Genomic DNA, 24679 nt, shown 5'->3' on the forward strand with positions numbered 1-24679 from the left:
GACAAAGTTGAAAGGATGCGTATCTGCATGTTCCCATTCACAGGGATCATCACAAGTCCCTAAGGTTTGTCTTCTAGGCAGACATTTTCAGTTCGGTGCATCTAGCTGGACAGATAGCTCAGCATATTAAGGCACTGTGCCTGAGCTCTGTAATAACCCAAGGGTTGCAGGTTCTATCCCCGGTGAGGGCCATTCAACTTTTCATCCTTTCAAGGTCGATAAAATGGGTAGTGCTTTGAGACCCTTACGGGGGATTAGTTGTGCTTTACAACTACCCAATACATACTGTATATTCAAAAGGAAACAAATTTCTCTTTTCACCTCTACCAGACTTTTCTATGAGTTTCTGGTTTAGCCTTGGTGGTGCTTCGGTTAGGGTGCATTACACTGGCGCCATTTCTGGACATCATTCTGGTCCAGGCGCCATCCTTTCAATCATGAAGATAGTTTTCTTGATCCCTAATTCAAGTGTCCTTTCAGCTAGCAGACTCACACACGGACCTGGTGGTGGTTTTCTAGGGTCACACGGGTGGAAGTTGAATCTAGAAAAGCGCTCTTTAGTTCCTCATGCAAAGTGACCTTTCTAGGGACCATCATAGACTCTCTGTCTATGAAGATTTTTCTGACAGTGGTCCGGAAATTAAAGATTATCTATACTTGTTTAGCTCTGCAATCTTCTCCTCGTCCTTCAGTGGCCCATTGCATGGTGTTAATTGGTCTGATGGTAGTGGCAATGGACATTGTCTGGTTTGCTCACTTTCGTCACAGAGCTCTGGAGTTGGACATGCTCAAACAATGGAATGGAAATTATTTGGACTTGCTCCCTTGACTTCTATTGGCACAGGAGACAAAGGAGTCTCTTCTTTGGTGGTTGTTTTTAGATCATCTCTCCCAGGGAACGTGTTTTCGCGACCCTCCTGGGAGATTGTGACAACAGATGCCAGCCTGCTGGGGTGGGGAGCAGTTTAGGGCTCCCTAAGGGCTCCGGGGATATGGTCTCAGACAGTGTCTTTTGCCCATAAACATTCTGGAACTGAGAACGATCTACAATGCTCTCCTGACCTGGCCTCAACTAGCTTCTGTTCAGTTTTTCAGGTTCCAGACGGGCAACATAACGTCAGTGATTTACATCAATCATCAGGGAGGAACACGGAGTTCCTTGGCGATGAGAGGTTTCCAAAATAATTCAGTGGGCGGAGGCCCATTTTTGTTGTCTGTCAGCATTCCACTCCCCAGGGGTGGACAACTGGGAGGCTGATTATTTGAGCAGACAGACTTTTCATCCGGGGGAGTGGGAACTTCATCCAGATGTGCTCTCCTGTCTGATCCTCAAATGGGGTCACCCGGAGTCGGATCTCATGGCATCCAGGCAGGATGTCAAACTTCTGAGGTACGGGTCGAGATCCAGAGATCCTCTGGCGGCCCCTTGGTCCTTCAATCTAGCATATCTGTTTCCTCCGTTAGCTTTCTTTCCGCGAGTGATTGGCCGGATCAAACAGGAAAGGGCTTCAGTGCTTCTCATAGCACCGGCCTGGCCTCGCAGGATCTGGTATGCTGACCTGGTGGAGATGTCGTCTCTACTTCCTTGGAGGCTTCCGCTTCGAAGGGACCTTCTGATTCAGCGACCCTTCCTTTCAAATCTAGATTCTCTGAAGTTGACTGCTTGGAGATTGAACGGTTGATTCTAGCCAAGCAAGGTTTTTCTGTCTCAACCCTTGACACTTTGATTCAGGCTCGCAAGCCTGTCACTAGAAAGATTTATCACAAGATTTGGCGTAAATACCTTTTATTGGTGTGAATCCAAGGGCTACTCCTGGAGTAGAGTTAGGATTCCTAGGATTTTGCCTTTTTTCCAGGAAGGATTAGAGAGAGGATTATCTACAAGTTCTTTAAAGGTTTAAATTTCAGCGTTATCTAGCCTGTTACACAAGCGTCTAGCTGATGTCCCTGATGATCGGTCCTTTTGTCAGGCCTTAAACAGAATTAGGCCTGTGTTTAGACCAGTTACTCCTCCATGGAGTCTTAATTTAGTTCTCAAGGTTCTTCAAAGGGTTACGTTTGATACATGCTTGCTTAAGAAATATCAATGTTTTAAGGCTAAAGGTTTGCAGTGCTTTTAATAAAAAGATTGGTTTTACACATCCATTGCCTGACATCTGTATGTCCCTGATGTTCGGTCCTTTTGTCAGGCCTTAAACAGAATTAGGCCTGTGTTTAGACCAGTTACTCCTCCATGGAGTTTTAATTTAGTTCTCAAGGTTCTTCAAAGGGTTACGTTTGATACATGCTTGCTTAAGAAATATCAATGTTTTAAGGCTAAAGGTTTGCAGTGCTTTTAATAAAAAGATTGGTTTTACACATCCATTGCCTGACATCTGTATTAAGCTAGCTGGCCACTACCAGACAACCGAAGTGAGGAGGAGAGGAGAAGAGATCTGATACTGAAGAGAGCCAGCTGGTTAGCTCTAATAACCAGCCTGCTTCCACAAGCACATTGGTGTGCTAAACGCAAATGTGAGTACCCTGTGCTTAGACCGTCAGCTGTTGATGTTCATTCTATTTGATCGATACACACATTTGGGCGCCTCTTTCTGTTTGATTTTTTCATTCTACTTGTGCAGTGTCTTCGTCTTGGGCCTTTAAAAATGAGGCTTCAGTGGAACAGATCTGTAAGGCAGTGACTTGGTCTTCGTTACATACCTTTTCTAAATTTTACAAGTTTGACCTCTTTGTCTCAGCTGAGGCTTCTTTTTGAAGAAAAATTCTTCTAGCGGTGGTTCCTTTCAGTTTATTACTGCCCTTTCTGTTTTCTTGAGCTTGGGTATTGGTTTCCCAACAGTAATGAATGATTGTGTGGACTCTCACTCCCATTAGATTGAAAAAATTTATGCTTACCTGATAAATTCTTTCCTTTCTTGGCAGTGAGAGTCCTCAAACCCGCCCTTATAGTTCTTGGAGGTAGTTTGTTTGCATTCTGGCACATCTGTACCCCTTGTATTTCGCTTCACTTTTATTTATCCTCCGCTTGAATTACTTGGGAGGTAGGGGAAGTGGGGGGGATATTTAAGCCTTTCAACTGAGGTGTCTTTTCCTCCTCCTGGTGGCCAGGTGTTGTTTTGTTTTTATATATATATATATATATATATATATATACACACACACACAGCAGGAGAGCACTCTCACTTCTTGGTTAAATTGCCAGGGTGCATGCATATAATCATAGTAGAAAAAACAAAACAGGCTTGCACTCCCTGGGCTTTAAATTAAAGGCACCTGTAATTTAAAGTCTAGCGAGTGCAAGCCTGTTTTCTCTCTCTCTCTCTCTCTCCTCTCTCTCTTGGTCTAACGCGGTGTTGGGTTAGCGCACATGAAGAATTACTTTTATCACATTTTTTATATATATACCCAGAAACTATGGATTAGTTAATTTTTTTTTACAGTATCAGTATTTCTTTCCAAAGATCACTCAAGGACGTCATCAATTACTAGTGGGAATATCACTTCTGGCAAGCAGGAGGAGGTAAAGAGCACCACAGCAAAGCTGTCAAGTATCACTCCCCTTCCCACAATCCCCAGTCATTCTCTTTGCCTTGTTCAATGGGGAAGGTGAAGTTTTGGTGTCTGAAGAAAATAGGATTTCTTTTGCTACAAGCAAGATTTTTTGGGTCTAGCCGTAGTCCACGTTAATCTCTTCAGTAGGATAGTGGTGGCTTTAAAGCAGGTAGGAACTTGTGAGCCGGGCGTTGCTGCTTTTTTCTAACATTTTGCTGCCTATGGTATAGAAAGCCAGAGTAGGTTTACTCTGTTCTTTCTCTTTCTACAGGTCTCTGTGAGGAGTGGCATCCTCTCACACTGTGTAAGATGTCGTCCTGCCTGACAGCTAGATTGCAGGTAAGTGCCTTTTTGTCTTCTAGGTTAGGAGATAGGCACTTAATAAAATAACAGAATGAGCTGCAACTTTATTGGGACAATTAATCCTTTGGGAAAGATTTTCTTAAGAGTAATATAGCCGCACCACCAACTGTATTTAAAACATTATTGCTTTATTCTTCCAATTAATAATTGGCACAATAAAGCAATAATGTTTTAAATACAGTTGGTGGTGCGGCTATATTACTTCATTGAACTGTATACCTTGGACCATGGTGCAGGTCTAATAGCTGGCACACCTGCAAACGGTTTGTTGCACACCCACAGGTGGGGATTTTCTTGGTGCTTGTGCATTCTTTTGATTCAAAAGATTTTCTTAAGGCAGTGGTAGGCACTTATTATATGTGTGGAGACATGTGGGGTTTCTTCATGGGTTGTGGGAATCACTCCCTGTGGCTGTTTAACATAAGAAGTGTCTTTGTTTACACTTTTTTTTATGCTCTGCAGTGGACAAAAATGAAGCTTTTACCCACTTTAGTATAGTGGCATGTTTCTGGTTGAGTAGGTCTGTTTGTCTAGAGACTTTTTTAATGAAGGGGTATAAGATCTCACTGGGTGAGTCTTTTCCTTGTGGTTCTTGCGATATCTACCTCTCCTTGTTAGAAAGCCAGTTTAAGGAAAACGTACCGACTATTTCTTCTGTTAAGTGTGATCAGTCCACGGGTCATCATTACTTCTGGGATATTACTCCTCCCCAACAGGAAGTGCAAGAGGATTCACCCAGCAGAGCTGCATATAGCTCCTCCCCTCTACGTCACTCCCAGTCATTCTCTTGCACCCAACGACTAGATAGGATGTGTGAGAGGACTATGGTGATTATACTTAGTTTTATATCTTCAATCAAAAGTTTGTTATTTTAAAATAGCACCGGAGTGTGTTATTACCTCTCTGGCAGAGTTTGAAGAATAATCTACCAGAGTTTTTGCTATGATTTTAGCCGGAGTAGTTAAGATCATATTGCTGTTTCTCGGCCATCTGAGGAGAGGTAAACTTCAGATCAGGGGACAGCGGGCAGATGAATCTGCATAGAGGTATGTAGCAGCTTTTATTTTCTGACAATGGAATTGATGAGAAAATCCTGCCATACCGATATAATGTCATGTATGTATACTTTACACTTCAGTATTCTGGGGAATGGTACTTCACTAGAATTACACTGTAAGAAGTACATAAAGCTGTTTAATAACTAGAAATTATGTTTAACGTTTTTGCTGGAATGTAAAATCGTTTTCATTTGCTGAGGTACTGAGTGAATAAATGTTTTGGGCACTATTTTTCCACTTGGCAGTTGCTTAATCTTTTTTCTGACAGTTTCTGTTCTCTCTCACTGCTGTGTGTGAGGGGGAGGGGCCGTTTTTTGGCGCTTTTGCTACGCATCAGATATTTCAGTCAGCAGCTCATTGTATTTCCTGCATGATCCGGTTCATCTCTACAGAGCTCAGGGGTCTTCAAAACTTATTTTGAGGGAGGTAATTTCTCTCAGCAGAGCTGTGAGAATTATAGTTGACTGAGACAACAAACGTTTATTCTGTAATTTGTTTCCTGCTTTCAGAATTTGTTATCTTTGCTAATGGGATTAAACCTTTGCTAAAGTTGTGTTGTTTATAAGGATTGAGGCTATAACTGTTTCAATTTATTAATTTTCAACTGTCATAGATCTTCTGTGCTTCTTAAAGGCACAGTACGTTTTTAATATTATTCTAATTGAATTGTATTCCAAGTTGCAAGTTTATTTGCTAGTGTGTTAAACATGTCTGATTCAGAGGAAGATACCGGTGTCATTTGTTGCAATGCCAAAGTGGAGCCCAATAGAAATTTATGTACTAACTGTATTGATGCTACTTTAAATAAAAGTCAATCTGTACAAATTGAACAAATTTCACCAAACAACGAGGGGAGAGTTATGCCGACTAACTCGCCTCACGTGTCAGTACCTGCATCTCCCGCTCGGGAGGTGCGTGATATTGTAGCGCCGAGTACATCTGGGCGGCCATTACAAATCACATTACTGGATATGGCTACTGTTATGACTGAAGTTTTGGCTAAATTACCAGAACTAAGAGGTAAGCGTGATCACTCTGGGGTGAGAACAGAGTGCGCTGATAATATTAGGGCCATGTCAGACACTGCGTCACAGGTGGCAGAACATGAGGACGGAGAACTTCATTCTGTGGGTGACGGTTCTGATCCAAACAGACTGGATTCAGATATCTCAAATTTTAAATTTAAACTGGAAAACCTCCGTGTATTACTGGGGGAGGTGTTAGCGGCTCTGAATGATTGTAACACAGTTGCAATACCAGAGAAAATGTGTAGGTTGGATAAATATTTTGCGGTACCGGCGAGTACTGAGGTTTTTCCTATACCTAAGAGACTTACTGAAATTGTTACTAAGGAGTGGGATAGACCCGGTGTGCCGTTCTCACCCCCTCCGATATTTAGAAAAATGTTTCCAATAGACGCCACCACACGGGACTTATGGCAAACGGTCCCTAAGGTGGAGGGAGCAGTTTCTACTTTAGCTAAGCGTACCACTATCCCGGTGGAGGATAGCTGTGCTTTTTCAGATCCAATGGATAAAAAATTAGAGGGTTACCTTAAGAAAATGTTTGTTCAACAAGGTTTTATATTGCAACCCCTTGCATGCATTGCGCCGATCACGGCTGCAGCGGCATTCTGGATTGAGTCTCTGGAAGAGAACATTAGTTCAGCTACTCTGGACGACATTACGGACAGGCTTAGAGTCCTTAAACTAGCTAATTCATACATTTCGGAGGCCGTAGTACATCTTACTAAACTTACGGCGAAGAATTCAGGATTCGCCATTCAGGCACGCAGGGCGCTGTGGCTAAAATCCTGGTCAGCTGATGTTACTTCTAAGTCTAAATTGCTTAATATACCTTTCAAAGGGCAGACCTTATTCGGGCCCGGGTTGAAAGAGATTATCGCTGACATTACAGGAGGTAAAGGCCATGCCCTGCCTCAGGACAAAGCCAAAGCTAAGGCTAGACAGTCTAATTTTCGTTCCTTTCGTAATTTCAAAGCAGGAGCAGCATCAACTTCCTCTGCACCAAAACAGGAAGGAGCTGTTGCTCGCTACAGACAAGGCTGGAAACCTAACCAGTCCTGGAACAAGGGCAAGCAGACCAGGAAACCTGCTGCTGCCCCTAAAACAGCATGAATTGAGGGCCCCCGATCCGGGATCGGATCTAGTGGGGGGCAGACTTTCTCTCTTCGCCCAGGCTTGGGCAAGAGATGTCCAGGATCCCTGGGCGCTAGAGATAATATCTCAGGGATACCTTCTGGACTTCAAATACTCTCCTCCAAGAGAGAGATTTCATCTGTCAAGGTTGTCAACAATCCAGACAAAGAAAGAGGCGTTTCTACGCTGCGTACAAGAGCTCTTGTTAATGGGAGTAATCCATCCAGTTCCACGATCGGAACAGGGACAGGGGTTTTACTCAAATCTGTTTGTGGTTCCCAAAAAAGAGGGAACTTTCAGACCAATCCTGGACTTAAAGATCCTAAACAAATTCCTAAGAGTTCCATCGTTCAAGATGGAGACTATTCGGACAATTTTACCTATGATCCAAGAGGGTCAGTACATGACCACTGTAGATTTAAAAGATGCTTACCTTCACATACCGATTCACAAAGATCATTACCGGTACCTAAGGTTTGCCTTCCTAGACAGGCATTACCAGTTTGTGGCTCTTCCATTCGGATTGGCTACAGCTCCAAGAATCTTCACAAAGGTTCTGGGTGCTCTTCTGGCGGTACTAAGACCGCGGGGAATCTCGGTAGCTCCATACCTAGACGACATTCTGATACAAGCTTCAAGCTTTCAAACTGCCAAGTCTCATACAGAGTTAGTACTGGCATTTCTAAGGTCACATGGATGGAAGGTGAACGAAAAGAAAAGTTCACTCGTTCCACTCACAAGAGTTCCCTTCCTGGGGACTCTTATAGATTCTGTAGAAATGAAGATTTACCTGACAGAGGACAGGCTAACAAGACTTCAGAGTGCTTGCCGCACCCTTCATTCCATTCAACACCCGTCAGTGGCTCAATGCATGGAGGTAATCGGCTTAATGGTAGCGGCAATGGACATAGTACCCTTTGCACGCTTACACCTCAGACCACTGCAACTGTGCATGCTAAGTCAGTGGAATGGGGATTACTCAGACTTATCCCCTTCTCTGAATCTGGATCAAGAGACCAGAAATTCTCTTCTATGGTGGCTTTCTCGGCCACATCTGTCCAGGGGGATGCCATTCAGCAGACCAGACTGGACAATTGTAACAACTGGAATTCTCTGAAGGCTCAGGGACAATGGAGTCAGGAGGAGAGTCTCCTGCCAATAAACATTCTGGAATTGAGAGCAGTTCTCAATGCCCTCCTGGCTTGGCCCCAGTTGACAACTCGGGGGTTCATCAGGTTTCAGTCGGACAACATCACGACTGTAGCTTACATCAACCATCAGGGAGGGACAAGAAGCTCCCTAGCTATGATGGAAGTATCAAAGATAATTCGCTGGGCAGAGTCTCACTCTTGCCACCTGTCAGCAATCCACATCCCGGGAGTGGAGAACTGGGAGGCGGATTTCTTAAGTCGTCAGACTTTTCATCCGGGGGAGTGGGAACTCCATCCGGAGGTCTTTGCCCAAATACTTCGACGTTGGGGCAAACCAGAGATAGATCTCATGGCGTCTCGACAGAACGCCAAGCTTCCTCGTTACGGGTCCAGATCCAGGGATCCAGGAGCAGTCCTGATAGATGCCCTGACAGCACCTTGGGACTTCAGGATGGCTTACGTGTTTCCACCCTTCCCGATGCTTCCTCGATTAATTGCCAGAATCAAACAAGAGAGAGCATCAGTGATTCTAATAGCACCTGCGTGGCCACGCAGGACTTGGTATGCAGACCTGGTGGACATGTCATCCTGTCCACCTTGGGCTCTACCTCTGAAACAGGACCTTCTGATACAGGGTCCCTTCAAACATCAAAATCTAACTTCTCTGAAGCTGACTGCTTGGAAATTGAACGCTTGATTTTATCAAGACGTGGGTTTTCTGAGTCAGTTATTGATACCTTAATACAGGCTAGGAAACCTGTTACCAGAAAGATTTACCATAAGATATGGCGTAAATACCTATATTGGTGTGAATCCAAAGGTTACTCTTGGAGTAAGGTTAGGATTCCTAGGATATTGTCTTTTCTACAAGAAGGTTTAGAAAAGGGTTTATCTGCTAGTTCATTAAAGGGACAGATCTCAGCTCTGTCCATTCTGTTACACAAACGTCTGTCAGAAGTTCCTGACGTCCAGGCTTTTTGTCAGGCTTTGGCCAGGATTAAGCCTGTGTTTAAAACTGTTGCTCCACCATGGAGTTTAAACCTGGTTCTTAATGTTTTACAGGGCGTTCCGTTTGAACCCCTTCATTCCATTGATATAAAGTTGTTATCTTGGAAAGTTCTATTTTTAATGGCTATTTCCTCGGCTCGAAGAGTCTCTGAATTATCAGCCTTACATTGTGATTCTCCTTATTTGATTTTTCATTCGGATAAGGTAGTTCTGCGTACTAAACCTGGGTTCTTACCTAAGGTAGTTACTAACAGGAATATCAATCAAGAGATTGTTGTTCCTTCTTTGTGCCCAAATCCGTCTTCGAAGAAGGAACGTCTACTGCACAACCTGGATGTAGTCCGGGCTCTAAAATTTTACTTACAGGCAACTAAGGAATTTCGACAAACGTCTTCTCTGTTTGTCGTTTACTCTGGACAGAGGAGAGGTCAAAAAGCTTCTGCTACCTCTCTTTCTTTTTGGCTTCGTAGCATAATTCGTTTAGCTTATGAGACTGCTGGACAGCAGCCTCCTGAAAGAATTACAGCTCATTCTACTAGAGCTGTGTCTTCCACTTGGGCCTTCAAGAATGAGGCCTCTGTTGAGCAGATTTGCAAGGCTGCAACTTGGTCTTCGCTTCATACTTTTTCCAAATTTTACAAATTTGACACTTTTGCTTCATCGGAGGCTATTTTTGGGAGAAAGGTTCTTCAGGCAGTGGTTCCTTCTGTATAAAGAGCCTGCCTATCCCTCCCGTCATCCGTGTACTTTTGCTTTGGTATTGGTATCCCAGAAGTAATGATGACCCGTGGACTGATCACACTTAACAGAAGAAAACATAATTTATGCTTACCTGATAAATTCCTTTCTTCTGTAGTGTGATCAGTCCACGGCCCGCCCTGTTTTTAAGGCAGGTAAATATTTTTTAGTTTATACTCCAGTCACCACTTCACCCTTGGCTTTTCCTTTCTCGTTGGTCCTTGGTCGAATGACTGGGAGTGACGTAGAGGGGAGGAGCTATATGCAGCTCTGCTGGGTGAATCCTCTTGCACTTCCTGTTGGGGAGGAGTAATATCCCAGAAGTAATGATGACCCGTGGACTGATCACACTACAGAAGAAAGGAATTTATCAGGTAAGCATAAATTATGTTTTTTGCTGCGCACCGTTTTCTTGGTTGTTCTTATGGAGCCGCCTCCTCTGAACGGAGTGGCGCCATTTTCTGCTGGTTTTCTGATGTGCGCACGTGACCCTGGCTCCTCCGACTGAGAACGGAGCGACGGTCTTGTCTCCAGTTTCAGCGTGTTTAGAGACTTTTGTTGGCGGGGCACCCATTCCCTGTCTTAGAGTGAATATTTTTTTTTTCTTGTTAATTGCAAGCAGGCGCTCAGGAATGACAATCCTTCACATCAGTTTTATTTACATATAAATAAACGTTCCATAAGAGTTATTGGCAATCATTCACATAAAAGATTTTTTTAAAGTGATAGTCCTCTTTGAATATGCGTCCCTATTTAGACTTTTATTTAATTAAAGTAATTGGGGGTAATTTTTATGTTTTTGAGACAGGAACCTAAGATTGGTACAGAGGTCTGTTCCATTTTATATTTATGCTTCTCCTGTCCAAAGGCAAGTCTATATACACTTTAAGTGACTGCACATTTTAAGTATTTTTGCATTTTTTTCTTTTTGTCTGTTTATGGAGCTAGAGTTCTGCTCCTATGGATACGTGTATGTTATGCCTTAATTAAAAATGATTTTTGGTTCCTTTTGTCGGAAGGAACTTAAAAATTAAAGAAAATGTTTTGATAGTCTCATGTCTCTCAGGATGATGCTGTTTAGGCATTGCCACAGCTTTCTCCTTAAAGGGACACTGAACCCAGATTTTATCTTTCATGATTCAGATAGAGCATACAATTTTAAGCAACTTTCTAATTTACTCCTATTATCAAATTTTCTTCATTCTCTTGGTATCTTTATTTGAAATGCAAGAATGTAAGTTTAGATGCCGGCCCATTTTTGGTGAACAACCTGGGTTGTTCTTGCTGATTGGTGGATAAATTTGTCCGCCAATAAAAAAGTGCTATCCAGAGTACTAAACCAAAAAAGCTTAGATGCCTTCTTTTTCAAATAAAGATAGCAAGAGAATGAAGAAAATTTGATAATAGGAGTAAATTAGAAAGTTTCTTAAAATTGCATGCTCTATCTAAATCACGGAAAAAGAAATTTGGGTTCAGTGTCCCTTTAAACGCCCCAAGCCTCTATGGCTACACATATAGTGCCCTGCATTTCCCCTGTCTCCTGGAGGAGTTTATTTGGCCGCAGAAATTGTTGCACAGGTATCTCTTGCGGTATCTGCAACATTTTCAGTTTTTTCCTATGTTAAAGGGAAAATGCATGAGGAATATGTGATTCAGTTAATAAGGTTTCTGTCCTACCTACTGCTACACAGGTTGCCCTTCCTCATAGGTCTGATGAGGAGGATACGCCGGTAGCCTCTGAGGGCGAAATCTTACATTCGGACAATATAATCCCTTCATCTGATGCTAAAGTAGTATTCTTCAGATTTAAGCTTGTACACCTTTGTGTATTGTTAAAGGAGGTTTTGGCTACCTTGGACGACTCCGATATGCCTGTCGTCAACCTTAAGACATCCAGTAATCTTAATGGTTACTATGATGTTCCTTTCTCTGTGGAAGTTTTTTCTGTTCTTGACCGTGCATCAGAGATTTTTGCGCAGGAATGGGAGCAGCCAGGGATACCTTTTTCCCCGTCTCCTATCTTTAAGAAGATGTTTCCTGTCGCTGACTCCATTAAAGAGTCATGGCACATGGTGCCTAAAGTAGAAGGGGCTTTTTCTTCTCTGGCTAAGAGAACTACTATTCCTATAGAGGATAGCTTCTCTTTTATGGACCCCTCTGGACAAAAAGCTGGAGGCTTGAGGACGATGTATGTTCATCAAGGTCTTCAATGGCAACCTGAGGTTTATATTGCTATTGTTTTAAGTGCGGCATCTTATTGGTGCAACATCTTGTCTGCCTCAATTTTGGTAGAGACTCCTTTGGTGGAGATCTTAGAGGACTAAGGATCTCATGATGCTACCATGCTAGTGTTTGAGAGCTCTGCAGTAATGCATACTCAGACAATAGAAAGGGGTTCATTTGGATCTGTCTCAGAGGATAGATCTAGATCAGTCAACAAGAGACTCTCTTCTGTGGTCGCCTTCTCAGGAGCATCTGTCTTGGGGAACATGCTTCCGGAGTCCTTCCTGGGTCGTGTCCACGGGGGCCAGCCTGCTTGGCTAGGGAGGTCTACCGCCACACTGCCCTGAATGCATCCAATCCTGTCTGATCTCAGAAGTTAAGCAGGGCCAGGCCTAGAAAGTACCTGTATGGGAGACCGCCTGGGAACACAAGGTGAGGTAGGCTTACAGTCTGGGACTTCTTTAAAGGTGCAAGGACTATAGACTCAGCAGGAGTCTGCTCTCCCCATACACATCTTGGAGTTGAGTGTGATTTTCAATGCTCTGATGGCTTGGCCTCAGTTGTCCTTATCCCGGTTTATCAGGTTCCAGTAGGACAAGATCTCCTCAGTGGCTTACATCAACCACTAGGGAGGTACTTGGAGTTGCTTAGCCAGAAAGGTGGTGGCTCTTGATTGTTCAGTGGGAGGAAGCTCACAATTGCTGTCTATCCGCCATCCACATTCCAGGAGTGGACAACTGGGAAGCAGATTTCCAGAGCAGACATTTCATCCCGGGGAGTGGGCTCTCTCTCCAGAGGTGTTCTCCAGGTTAATCCTTAGATAGGGGATGCCCGGGTTGGATCTGATGGCATCTTGGCAGAACACCAAGCTTCCAAGGTATGGTTCAAGGTCAAGAGATCCGCAGGCCGCCCTGATAGTTGGTCTAGCAGTTCCTTTAGATTTCAGTCTAGCATACCTGTTTCCTTTGTTTGCTCTCCTTCCACGAGTCATTGCTCGTATCAAACAGGAGAGAGCATCAGTAATTCTATTAACTCCTGCGTGGCCTCACATGATTTGGTATGCAGATCTAGTGAAGATGTCATCTTCTCCACATTGGAGGTTACCTCTGAGGAAGGACCTTTTAACTTCGGGTCAATTTCTTCATCCAAATCTCGTTTCTCTGAAGCTGGCTGCTTGGAGATTGGACGCTTAGTTCTGTCTATGCGTGGTTTTTCTGAGTCAGGCATTGAGACCATGGTTCAGGCTCGCAAGCATGTTACTAGAAAGATTTGCCATAAGCTATGGCATAAATATCTTTATTGGTGTGAATTCAAGGGCTACTCTTGGAGTAGGGTCAGGATTCCTAGGATTTTGTCTCTTCTCCAGGTAGGTCTGGAGAAGGGATTGCCAGTCTGTACTTTGAAGGGTCAGATTTCTGCATTATCTGTTTTGTTACACAAACGTCTGGCGGATGTGCCAGATGTTCAATTTTTTGTCAGAATCAGGCCTGTGTTTAAGTCTGTTGCTCCTCCTTGGAGCCTTAACCTTGTTCTTAATGTTTTACAGTAGGCTCAGTTTGAGCCATTGCATTCCATAGATATTAAGTTATTATCTTGGAAGGTTTTGTTTCTTTTTGCTATCTCATCTGGTCGGAGAGTTTTGGAACTCTCGGTCTTGCGTTGTGATTCGCCTTATCTTATCTTTTACGCTGATAAGGCAGTTCTTCGTACTAAGTTGTGTTTTCTTCCTAAAGTGGTTTCAGGTAGAAATATTTATCAGGAAATTGTTGCTCCTCTGTTTTAATCCTTCTCATAAGGAACGTGTGTTGCACAACTTGGATGTTGTGCATGCTCTAAAATTCCACCTACAGGAGACTAAGGACTTTTGCCAGTCTTCTGCGTTGTTTGTTTCTCTGGTTGAGAAGTATTATTCGTTTTGCTTATGAGACCGCTGGTCAGCAGCCTCCTGAGAGAATTACAGCTCATTCCACGAGGACTGTTTCCGCTTCCTGAGTTTTCTAAAACGAAGCTTCTGTGGAACAGATTTGCAAGGCTGCAACTTGGTCCGCTCTACATACTTTTTCAACATTTTACAAATTTAATACTTTTGCCTCGGCTGAGGCTTCTTTTGGGAGAAAGGTTCTTCAAGCGGTGGTGCCTTCTGTTTAGGTCCGCCTGTATTTTTCTCCCACCCTAGTCATCTGTGTCCTCTAGCTTGGGTATTGGTTCCCACTAGTAATAGATGACGTCTTAGACTTACCCTATTTTAAGAAAGAAAACAAAATTTATGCTTACCTGATAAATTTATTTATTTCCGGATATGGTGAGTCCACGACCCTCCCTTTTATTTAAGACCGTTATTTCTCTTGTAAGATGTATCGAGTCCACGGATTCATCCTTACTTGTGGGATATTCTCCTTCCCTACAGGAAGTGGCAGAGAGAGCACCCACAGCAGAGCTGTCTATATAGATCCTCCCTTAGCTCCACCCCCCAGTCATTCTCTCTGCCTGCTTAACTGCTAGGAAGGGCAAAGAACTATGTGGTGACAAATGAGCAAGGCTTAATTTGTTCTTCATCTAGAATTTTAAAGGTGAAGTGGTATTGCTGACTTAGCCAGTCTACTACAAATTTGGAAAGGGCTATCCAATTATAGAGCATACGATTGTCCTGAGTTTAAACCAGGATACACACAAACAGTGTTCCACCAATGGAAAAATAAAGGCCTATTTTTTGTTATACAATTATTGTCAGCAGATCTTACAATAGATTCATTTACAAATATCGCTAAGAAATATGATCTGCCTAAAAACGATTTTCTCTTGTAAGATGTATCGAGTCCACGGATTCATCCTTACTTGTGGGATATTCTCCTTCCCTACAGGAAGTGGCAGAGAGAGCACCTACAGCAGAGCTGTCTATATAGCTCCTCCCTTAGCTCCACCCCCCAGTCATTCTCTCTGCCTGCTTAACTGCTAGGAAGGGCAAAGAACTATGTGGTGACAAAAATGTTAGTTTTTTATTTCTCAAGCAAAAGTTTATTATTTTAAATGGTACCAGTGTGTACTATTTACTCTCTGGCAGAAAAGGGATGAAGATTTCTGCAAGGAGGATGATGATCTTAGCACTTTGTAACTAAGATCCACTGCTGTTCTCACAAGGGCTGAAGAGTACTGGAAAACTTCAGTTGGGAGAACGGTTTGCAGGCTAAGCTGCATATGAGGTATGTTCAGTCTATATTTTTCTAGACAGACTTTGTTAATTCTAGAAAAGGCTGGCAATATCCCCATGAGGGAAGGGTAAGCTGTATTCAGACACTTTGATAGTAATTTCAGCTTGCTTGAAGGGCTCATTAGTTACTGGTGACACTGTTAGGAAAAAAACGTTTTTTATTCTGTGAAAATTATAACGTTTTTTGAAGGGACTAAAGGGGTCATTGTGGCTTGTTTTTTGAGTTTTGTAACTCACATGGTTAATTAAGAGACACTCTGGTGTTTCTCTTATAGGCCTCAAAACATTGAGTGAGGTGGGAGGGGCATATTTTCGCGCCTCAGTTGCGCAGTTTCTTTTCCTCTGAGACATCTAACTGCTTGTCCTGAGGTTCCTGCTGTGTTTGAGGGCTGTAAAAGAAGTTTTTTTCCACACAAATTGTTCTGAAGGGCAGGTAGGAGCCACAGCAGAGCTGTGGCATGGTGCTGAAAGTCTTTTTTTACCGGTTTTGACGTTTTTTTTCAATCCGGTTTTGCCATTAAGGGGTTAATTGTTTATTTGCATAGCTGTGCAAAGTCACTAAGCCTTTATGATGCTACTGTAAAAATTTTGTTAAGTTTACTGCTTTTTTACACTGTTTTGCAGAATTTGTGCAGCTTTTTTTCTCTTAAAGGCACAGTACCGTTTTATTTATAAGTGTTATTTACTTTGATTACAGTGTTTTCCAAGCTTGCTTGTTACATTACTAGCCTGTTTAACATGTCTGACACCAAGGAAAATCCTTGTTCAATATGTTTGGAAGCCATTGTGGAAACCCCTCTTAGAATGCGTCCCAATTGTACTGATATGTCTATAAACTATAAAGAACATATATTAGCACTTAAAAATAGAGCAATAGATGATTCTCAATTAGAAGTAAATGAGGGTTCGCCATCTAGCTCTCCCCAAGTGTCACAACCAGTAACGCCCGCACAAGTGACGCCAAGTACCTCTAGTGCTTCAAATTCTTTTACTTTACAAGACATGGCCACAGTTATGAATACAACCCTCACAGAGGTTTTATCTAAACTGCCTGGTTTACAAGGAAAGCGGGACAGCTCTGGGTTTAGGAAAAATGCTGAGCCGTCTGACGCTTTAGTAGCCGTATCTGATATGCCCTCACAATGCTCTGAAGTAGGGGTGAGGCATTTGTTATCTGAGGGAGAAATTTCTGATTCAGGAAAGACGCTTCCTCAGACAGATTCTGATATAACGGCCTTTAAATTTAAGCTTGAACACCTCCGCTTATTGCTCAGGGAGGTATTAGCGACTCTAGATGATTGTGACCCTATAGTGGTTCCAGAGAAGTTGTGTATAATGGATAAATACTTAGAGGTTTCTGTTTACACTGATGTTTTTCCAGTCCCTAAGAGGATTATGAATATTATTACTAAGGAGTGGGATAGACCAGGTATTCCGTTCTCTCCCCCTCCTGTTTTTAAGAAAATGTTTCCTATATCTGACACCATGTGAGATTTGTGGCAGACAGTTCCTAAGGTGGAGGGAGCTATTTCTACTCTAAGTGTACAACTATACCTATCGAAGACAGTTGTGCTTTCAAAGATCCTATGGATAAAAAATTAGAGGGTCTCCTGAAGAAAATTTTTGTTCATCAGGGTTTTTCTCTCCAACCTATTGCGTGCATTGTTCCTGTAACTACTGCAGCTGCTTTCTGGTTTGAGGCTCTAGAAGAGGCTCTTCAGATGGAGACTCCATTAGAGGAGATTATGGACAGAATCAAGGCCCTTAAGTTGGCTAATTCTTTTATTACAGATGCCGCATTTCAACTGGCTAAATTAGCGGCAAATAATTCAGGTTTTGCCATTTTAGCACGCAGGGCGTTATGGCTTAAGTCCTGGTCTGCTGATGTGTCATCTAAATCTAAACTTTTGAACATCCCTTTCAAAGGAAAGACCCTATTCGGGCCTGAACTGAAAGAGATTATTTCAGACATCACTGGAGGGAAAGGTCATGCCCTTCCTCAGGATAGATCAAATAAGATGAGGACCAAACAAAATAATTTTCGTTCCTTTCGGAACTTTAAGAGAGGTTCTGTTTCAGCTTCCTCTGCTGCAAAGCAAGAGGGGAATTTTGCCCAATCCAAGTCAGTCTGGAGACCTAACCAGGCTTGGAACAAGGGTAAACAGGCCAAGAAGCCTGCAGCTGCCTCTAAGACAGCATGAAGGGGTAGCCCCCGATCTGGGACTGGATCTAGTAGGGGGCAGACTCTCTCTCTTCGCTCAGGTTTGGGCAAGAGATGTTCACGATCCCTGAGCTTTAGAAATTGTGTCCCAGGGATATCTTCTGGAATTCAAAGACTCCCTTCCAAGGGGGAGATTTCATATTTCTCGATTGTCTGTAAACCAGACAAAGAGAGAGGCGTTTTTACGCTGTGTAGAAGATCTACATACCATGGGGGTGATCCGCCCAGTCCCAAAAGAGGAACAGGGGCTAGGGTTCTACTCAAACCTGTTTGTGGTTCCCAAAAAAGAGGGAACTTTCAGACCAATCTTGGATCTCAAAATTCTAAACAAGTTCCTCAAAGTTCCATCATTCAAGATGGAGATCATTCGGACTATTCTGCCTCTGATCCAGGAGGGTCAATATATGACTACCGTGGACTTAAAGGATGTGTATCTACACATCCCTATTCACAGAAATCATCATCAATTTCTCAGATTTGTCTTTCTAAACAGGCATTACCAGTTTGTGGCTCTTCCCTTTGGGTTGGCGACGGCTCCAAGAATTTTCACAAAGGTGCTAGGGTCCCTTCTGGCGGTTCTACGACCTTGGGGCATAGCAGTGGCGCCTTATCTAGACGACATCTTAATTCAGGCGTCGATTTTTCAGCTAGCCAAGTCTCACACGGACATTGTGTTGGCTTTTCTGAGATCTCACGGGTGGAAGGTGAACATAAAAAAGAGTTCTCTCTTCCCTCTTACAAGAGTTTCCTTTCTAGGGACTCTGATAGATTCGGTAGAAATGAAAATATTTCTGACGAAGGTCAGAAAATCAAAACTCTTAACCACTTGCCGAACTCTTCATTCTATTCCTCGGCCATCAGTGGCTCAGTGTATGGAGGTAATCGGACTCATGGTAGCGGCAATGGACATAGTTCCTTTTGCCCGCCTACACCTCAGACCACTACAACTATGCATGCTCAAACAGTGGAATGGGGATTATGCAGATTTATCTCCTCAACTGCATCTGGACCAGGAGACCAGAGATTCTCTTCTCAGGTGGTTGTCTCAGGACCACCAGTCTCAGGGAATGTACTTCCACAGGCCAGAGTGGCTCATTGTAACGACAGATGCCTGCCTGCTAGGCTGGGGTGCAGTCTGGAACTCCCTGTAAGCACAGGGCTTATGGTCTCGGGAGGAATCTCTTCTTCGGATAAACATTCTAGAACTGAGAGTGATATTCAATGCGCTTCAGGCATGGCTTCAGCTTGCTGCAGCCAAATTCATCAGGTTTCAGTTGGACAACATCACGACTGTAGCTTATATCAATCATCAAGGAGGAACAAGGAGTTCTCTAGCGATGATGGAGATAACCAAAATAATCTGATGGGCAGAGGATCACTCTTGCCATCTCTCAACAATCCACATCCCAGGAGTAGAGAACTGGGAGGCAAATTTTCTAAGTCGTCAGACTTTTCATCCGGGGAAGTGGGAACTCCATCCTGAGGTATTTGCTCAGCTGATTCAGCTATGGGGCACACCAGACTTGGATCTGATGGCGTCTCGTCAGAATGCCAAACTTCCTCGTTACGGGTCCAGGTCCAGGGATCCCAAGGCGGTACTGATAGATGCTCTAGCAGTGCCTTGGTCCTTCAATCTGGCCTACGTATTTCCACCGTTTCCTCTCCTCCCACGTCTGGTTGCCAGAATCAAGCAGGAGAGAGCTTCAGTGATTCTGATAGCACCTGCGTGGCCACGCAGGACTTGGTATGCAGACCTAGTGGGCATGTCCTCGGTTCCACCGTGGACCCTGCCAATGAGACGGGACCTTCTAATCCAAGGTCCGTTCACGCATCCAAATCTAGTTTCTCTGAGTCTGACTGCTTGGAGATTGAACGCCTGATTCTATCAAAGCGTGGGTTCTCTGAGTCGGTCATTGATACCCTGATTCAGGCTAGAAAACCTGTCACCAGGAAGATCTATCATAAGATTTGGCGCAAATATCTTTATTGGTGTGAATCCAAAGGTTACTCTTGGAGTAAGATTAGGATTCCTAGAATATTATCTTTTCTCCAACATAGGTGTGTCCGGTCCACGGCGTCATCCTTACTTGTGGGATATTCTCTTCCCCAACAGGAAATGGCAAAGAGCCCAGCAAAGCTGGTCACATGATCCCTCCTAGGCTCCGCCTTCCCCAGTCATTCTCTTTGCCGTTGTACAGGCAACATCTCCACGGAGATGGCTTAGAGTTTTTTGGTGTTTAAATGTAGTTTTTATTCTTCAATCAAGAGTTTGTTATTTTAAAATAGTGCTGGTATGTACTATTTACTCTGAAACAGGAAAGAGATGAAGATTTCTGTTTGTAAGAGGAAAATGATTTTAGCAACCGTTACTAAAATCGATGGCTGTTTCCACACAGGACTGTTGAGAGGAATTAACTTCAGTTGGGGGAAACAGTGAGCAGACTTTTGCTGCTTGAGGTATGACACATTTCTAACAAGACTCGGTAATGCTGGAAGCTGTCATTTTCCCTATGGGAACCGGTAAGCCATTTTCTTAGTTTAAGTAAAAGAATAAAGGGCTTCATTAGGGCTTAAAAAACTGGTAGACATTTTTCTGGGCTAAAACGATTACTTTACTAAGTATATTTGGCAGATTATTACTTTTAATAATTGTTAAATCTTGGGGATTGTTTTAATAAAAACGGCAGGCACTGTATTGGACACCTTTTTCACTGGGGGCCTTTTCTAGTCATAGACAGAGCCTCATTTTCGCGCCTCTAATGCGCAGTTGTTTTTGGAAAGCATGGCATGCAGATGCATGTGTGAGGAGCTAAGAACCACTGAAAAAGCTTATAGAAGGCATCATTTGGTATCGTATTCCCCTCTGGGCTTGGTTGGGTCTCAGCAAAGCAGATACCTGGGACTGTATAGGGGTTAAATGTAAAAACGGCTCCGGTTCCGTTATTTTAAGGGTTAAAGCTTTCAAATTTGGTGTGCAATACTTTTAAGGCTTTAAGTTACTGTGGTGAAATTTTGGTGAAATTTGAACAATTCCTTCATACTTTTTCACATATTCAGTAATAAAGTGTGTTCAGTTTGAAATTTAAAGGGACAGTAACGGTTTTATTGTAAAACGTTTTTTGTGCTTTGTTGACAAGTTTAAGCCTGTTTAACATGTCTGAACCATCAGATAACGATGTTCTATATGTATGAAAGCCAATGTGTCTCCCCATTTAAATATATGTGATATATTTGTGTCATAATGTCCAAACAAAGTAGGGATAATAATGCCATAGATATGATATTGCCCAAGATGATTCCTCTAATGAGGGGAGTAAGCATGGTACTGCATCATCCCCTTCTGTGTCTACACCAGTTTTGCCCACACAAGAGGCCCCTAGTACATCTAGTGCGCCAATACTTATTACCATACAACAATTAATGGCTGTAATGGATAATTCGATTGCATGCATTTTTTTCCAAAATGCCTACTTATCAGAGAAAGCGTGATTGCTCTGTTTTAAACACTGAAGAGCAAGAGGACGCTGATGATATCTGTTCTGACATACCCTCACACCTATCTGAAGGGGCCAGGAGGGAGGTTTTGTCTGAGGGAGAAATTTCAGATTCAGGGAAAATTTCTCAACAAGCAGAACCTGATATTGTAACTTTTAAATTTAAATTTCAACATCTCCACGCACTACTTAAGGAGGTATTATCTACTCTGGATGATTGTGACAATTTGGTCATTCCAGAGAAATTAGGTAAGATGGACAAGTTCCTAGAGGTTCCGGTGCCCCCCGATGTTTTTCCTATACCCAAGCGGGTGGCGGACATAGTAAATAAGGAGTGGGAAAGGTCCGGCATACCTTTTGTCCTCCCCCTATATTTAAGAAATTAGTTCCTATAGTCGACCCCAGAAAGGACTTATAGCATACAGTCCCCAAGGTCGAGGGGGCGGTTTCTACTCTAAACAAACGCACTTCTATTCCTATAGAAGATAATTGTGCTTTCAAGATCCTATGGATTAAAGGTTAGAGGGTTTGCTTAAAAAGATGTTTGTTCAGCAAGGTTACCTTCTACAACCAATTTCATGCATTGTTCCTGTCACTACAGCTGCGTGTTTCTGGTTCGAAGAACTAGAAAAGTCGCTCAATAGAGAATCTTCGTACGAGGAGGTTTTGGACAGAGTTCAAGCTCTTAAATTGGCTAACTCTTTTTTATTTTAGATGCCGCTTTGCAATTAGCTAGATTAGCGGCGAATAATTCAGGGTTTGCTATCGTGGCGCGCAGAGCGCTTTTGCTTAACATCCCTTTCAAGGGTAAAACACTGTTTGGCCCTGACTTGAAAGAGATTATTTCAGACATCACTGGGGGACAGGGCCACGCCCTTCCTCTGGATAGGTCTTTTAAGGCTAAAAAGAAGCCAAATTTTCGTCCCTTTCGCAGAAACGGACCAGCCTCAAATTCTACACCCTCTAAGCAAGAGGGTAATACTTCTCAAACCAAGCCAGCCTGGAGGCCGATGCAAGGCTGGAACAAGGGTAAGCAGGCCAAGTCACCTGCCACTGCTACCAAAACAGCATGAAGTGTTGGCCCCCGATCTGGGAAGGATCTGGTGGGGGTCAGACTTTCTCTCTTTGCTCAGGCTGGGGCAAGAGGTGTTCAGGATCCTTGGGCGCTAGAAATAGTTTCTCAAGGTTATCTCCTGGAATTCAGGGAACTACCCCCAAGGGGAAGGTTCCACGGGTCTCAATTATCTTCGAACAGGCATTCTTACACTGTGTAGAAGACCTGTTAAGCATGGGAGTGATTCATCCTGTTCCATTAGGAGAACAAGGGATGGGTTTTTACTCCAACCTGTTCATAATTCCCAAAAAAGAGGGAACATTCAGACCTATTTTAGATCTCAAGATTCTAAACAAGTTTCTAAGGGTTTCATCATTCAAAATGGAAACCATTCGAACGATCCTTCCTACCATCCAGGAAGGTCAATTCATGACCACGGTGGACTTAAAGGATGCGTACCTACGTATTCCTATCCACAAGGAACATTTTCGGTTCCTAAGGTTCGCCTTTCTGGACAAGCATTACCTGTGGCACTTCCATTCGGATTAGCCACTGCTCCAAGGATTTCCACAAGGGTACTAGGGTCCCTTCTAGCGGTGCTAAGACCAAGGGGCATTGCAGTAGTACCTTACTTGGACGACATCCTGATTCAAGTGTCGTCTCTGTCAAAAGCAAGGGCTCATACGGACATTGTCCTAGCCTTTCTCAGATCTCACAGGTGGAAAGTGAACATAGAAAAAAGTTCTCTGTCCCCGTCAACAAGAGTTCCCTTCTTGGGAACAATAATAGTTTCCTTAGAAATGAAGGTTTTTCTGACAGAGGCCAGAAAATCAAAACTTCTAAGCTCTTGTCAGGTACTTCATTCTGTTCTTCTTCCTTCCATAGCGCAGTCCATGGAAGTAATAGGGTTGATGGTTGCGGCAATGGACATAGTTCCTTTTGCACGAATTCATCTAAGACCATTGCACCTGGGCATTCTCAGACAGTGGAATGGGGATTATACAGACTTGTCTCCGACGATACAAGTAGATCAAATAACCAGAGATTCACTCCGTTGGTGGCTGACCCGGGACAACCTGTCACAGGGAATGAGCTTCCGCAGACCAGAATAGGTCATTGTCACGACCGACGCCAGTCTGGTGGGCTGGGGCGCGGTCTGGGAACCCCTGAAAACTCAGGGTCTATGGTTTCGGGAAGACTCTCTTCTCCCGGTAAACATAATGGAACTGAGAGCGATATTCAATGCTCTCAAGGCTTGGCCTCGACTAGCAAAGGCCAAATTCATAAGGTTTCAATCAATCATCATGACGACTGTTACATATATCAACCATCAGGGGGTAACAAGGAGTTCCCTGGCGATGGAGGAGCATCCGGGGGAGTGGGAACTCCATCTGGAAATCTTTGCTCAAATAACTCAATTATGGGGCATTCCAGACTTGGTTCTGATGGCCTCTCGTCAGAACTTCATGGCCCCTTGTTACGGGTCCAAATCCAGGGATCCCAAGGCGACTCTATTGGATACAATAGTAGCACCTTGGATCTTCAACCTAGCTTATGTATTCCCACCGTTTCCTCTCATTCCCAGGCTGGTAGCCAGGATCAATCTGGAGAGGGCTTCGGTGACCTTGATAGTTCCTGTGTGGCCACGCAGGACTTGGTATGCAGACCTGGTGAATGTGTCATCGGCTTCACCATGGAAGCTACCTTTGAGACAGGACCTTCTTATTCAGGGTCCATTCGAACATCCGAATCTGGTTTTCCTCCAACTGACTGCTTGGAGTTTGAACGCTTGATTTTATCAAAGCGTGGGTTTTCAGATTCTGTAATAGATACTCTTATTCAGGCTAGAAAGCCTGTAACTAGAAAAATTTACCATAATATATGGAAAAAATATATCTGTTGGTGTGAATCTAAAGGATTCCCATGGAACAAGATAAAAATTCCTAAGATTCTTTCCTTTCTACAAGAAGGTTTGGAGAAAGGATTTTCTGCGAGTTCTCTGAAGGGACAGATCTCTGCTTTATCTGTTTTACTTCACAAAAGGCTGGCAGCTGTGCCAGACGTTTAAGCGTTTGTTCAGGCTCTGGTTAGAATCAAGCCTGTTTACAGACCTTTGACTCTTCCCTGGAGTCTTAATCTAGTTCTTTCAGTTCTTCAAGGGCTTCCGTTTGAACCCTTTCATTCCATAGATATTAAGTTATTATCTTGGAAAGTTTTGTTTCAGGTTGCAATTTCTTCCGCTAGAAGAGTTTCTGAGTTATCTGCTCTGCAGTGTTCTCCGCCCTATCTGGTCCATGCAGATAAGGTGGTTTTTACGTTCTGAGCCTGGTTTTCTTCCGAAGGTTGTTTCCAACAAAAATATTAACCAGGAGATAGTTGTACCTTCTTTGTGTCCGAATCCCGTTTCATAGAAGGAACGTTTGTTACACAATTTGGACGTTGTCCGTGCT

The 24679-nt window shown here is 43.3% G+C and overlaps 1 protein-coding gene and 1 pseudogene across 1 annotated transcript in view; both read left to right on the forward strand.

Annotated features, from left to right (window-relative positions):
- Positions 1-24679, forward strand: part of DDX43 (DEAD-box helicase 43) — a 1089992-nt gene that overhangs the window by 358424 nt on the left and 706889 nt on the right. The gene's annotated exons all lie outside the window — the stretch shown is intronic.
- On the forward strand, positions 12578-12696 carry LOC128658423 (uncharacterized; annotated as a pseudogene).

This window comes from Bombina bombina, chromosome 4 (genome assembly GCF_027579735.1).
Source record: "Bombina bombina isolate aBomBom1 chromosome 4, aBomBom1.pri, whole genome shotgun sequence".
In the NCBI taxonomy this organism is placed as follows: Eukaryota; Metazoa; Chordata; class Amphibia; order Anura; family Bombinatoridae; genus Bombina; species Bombina bombina.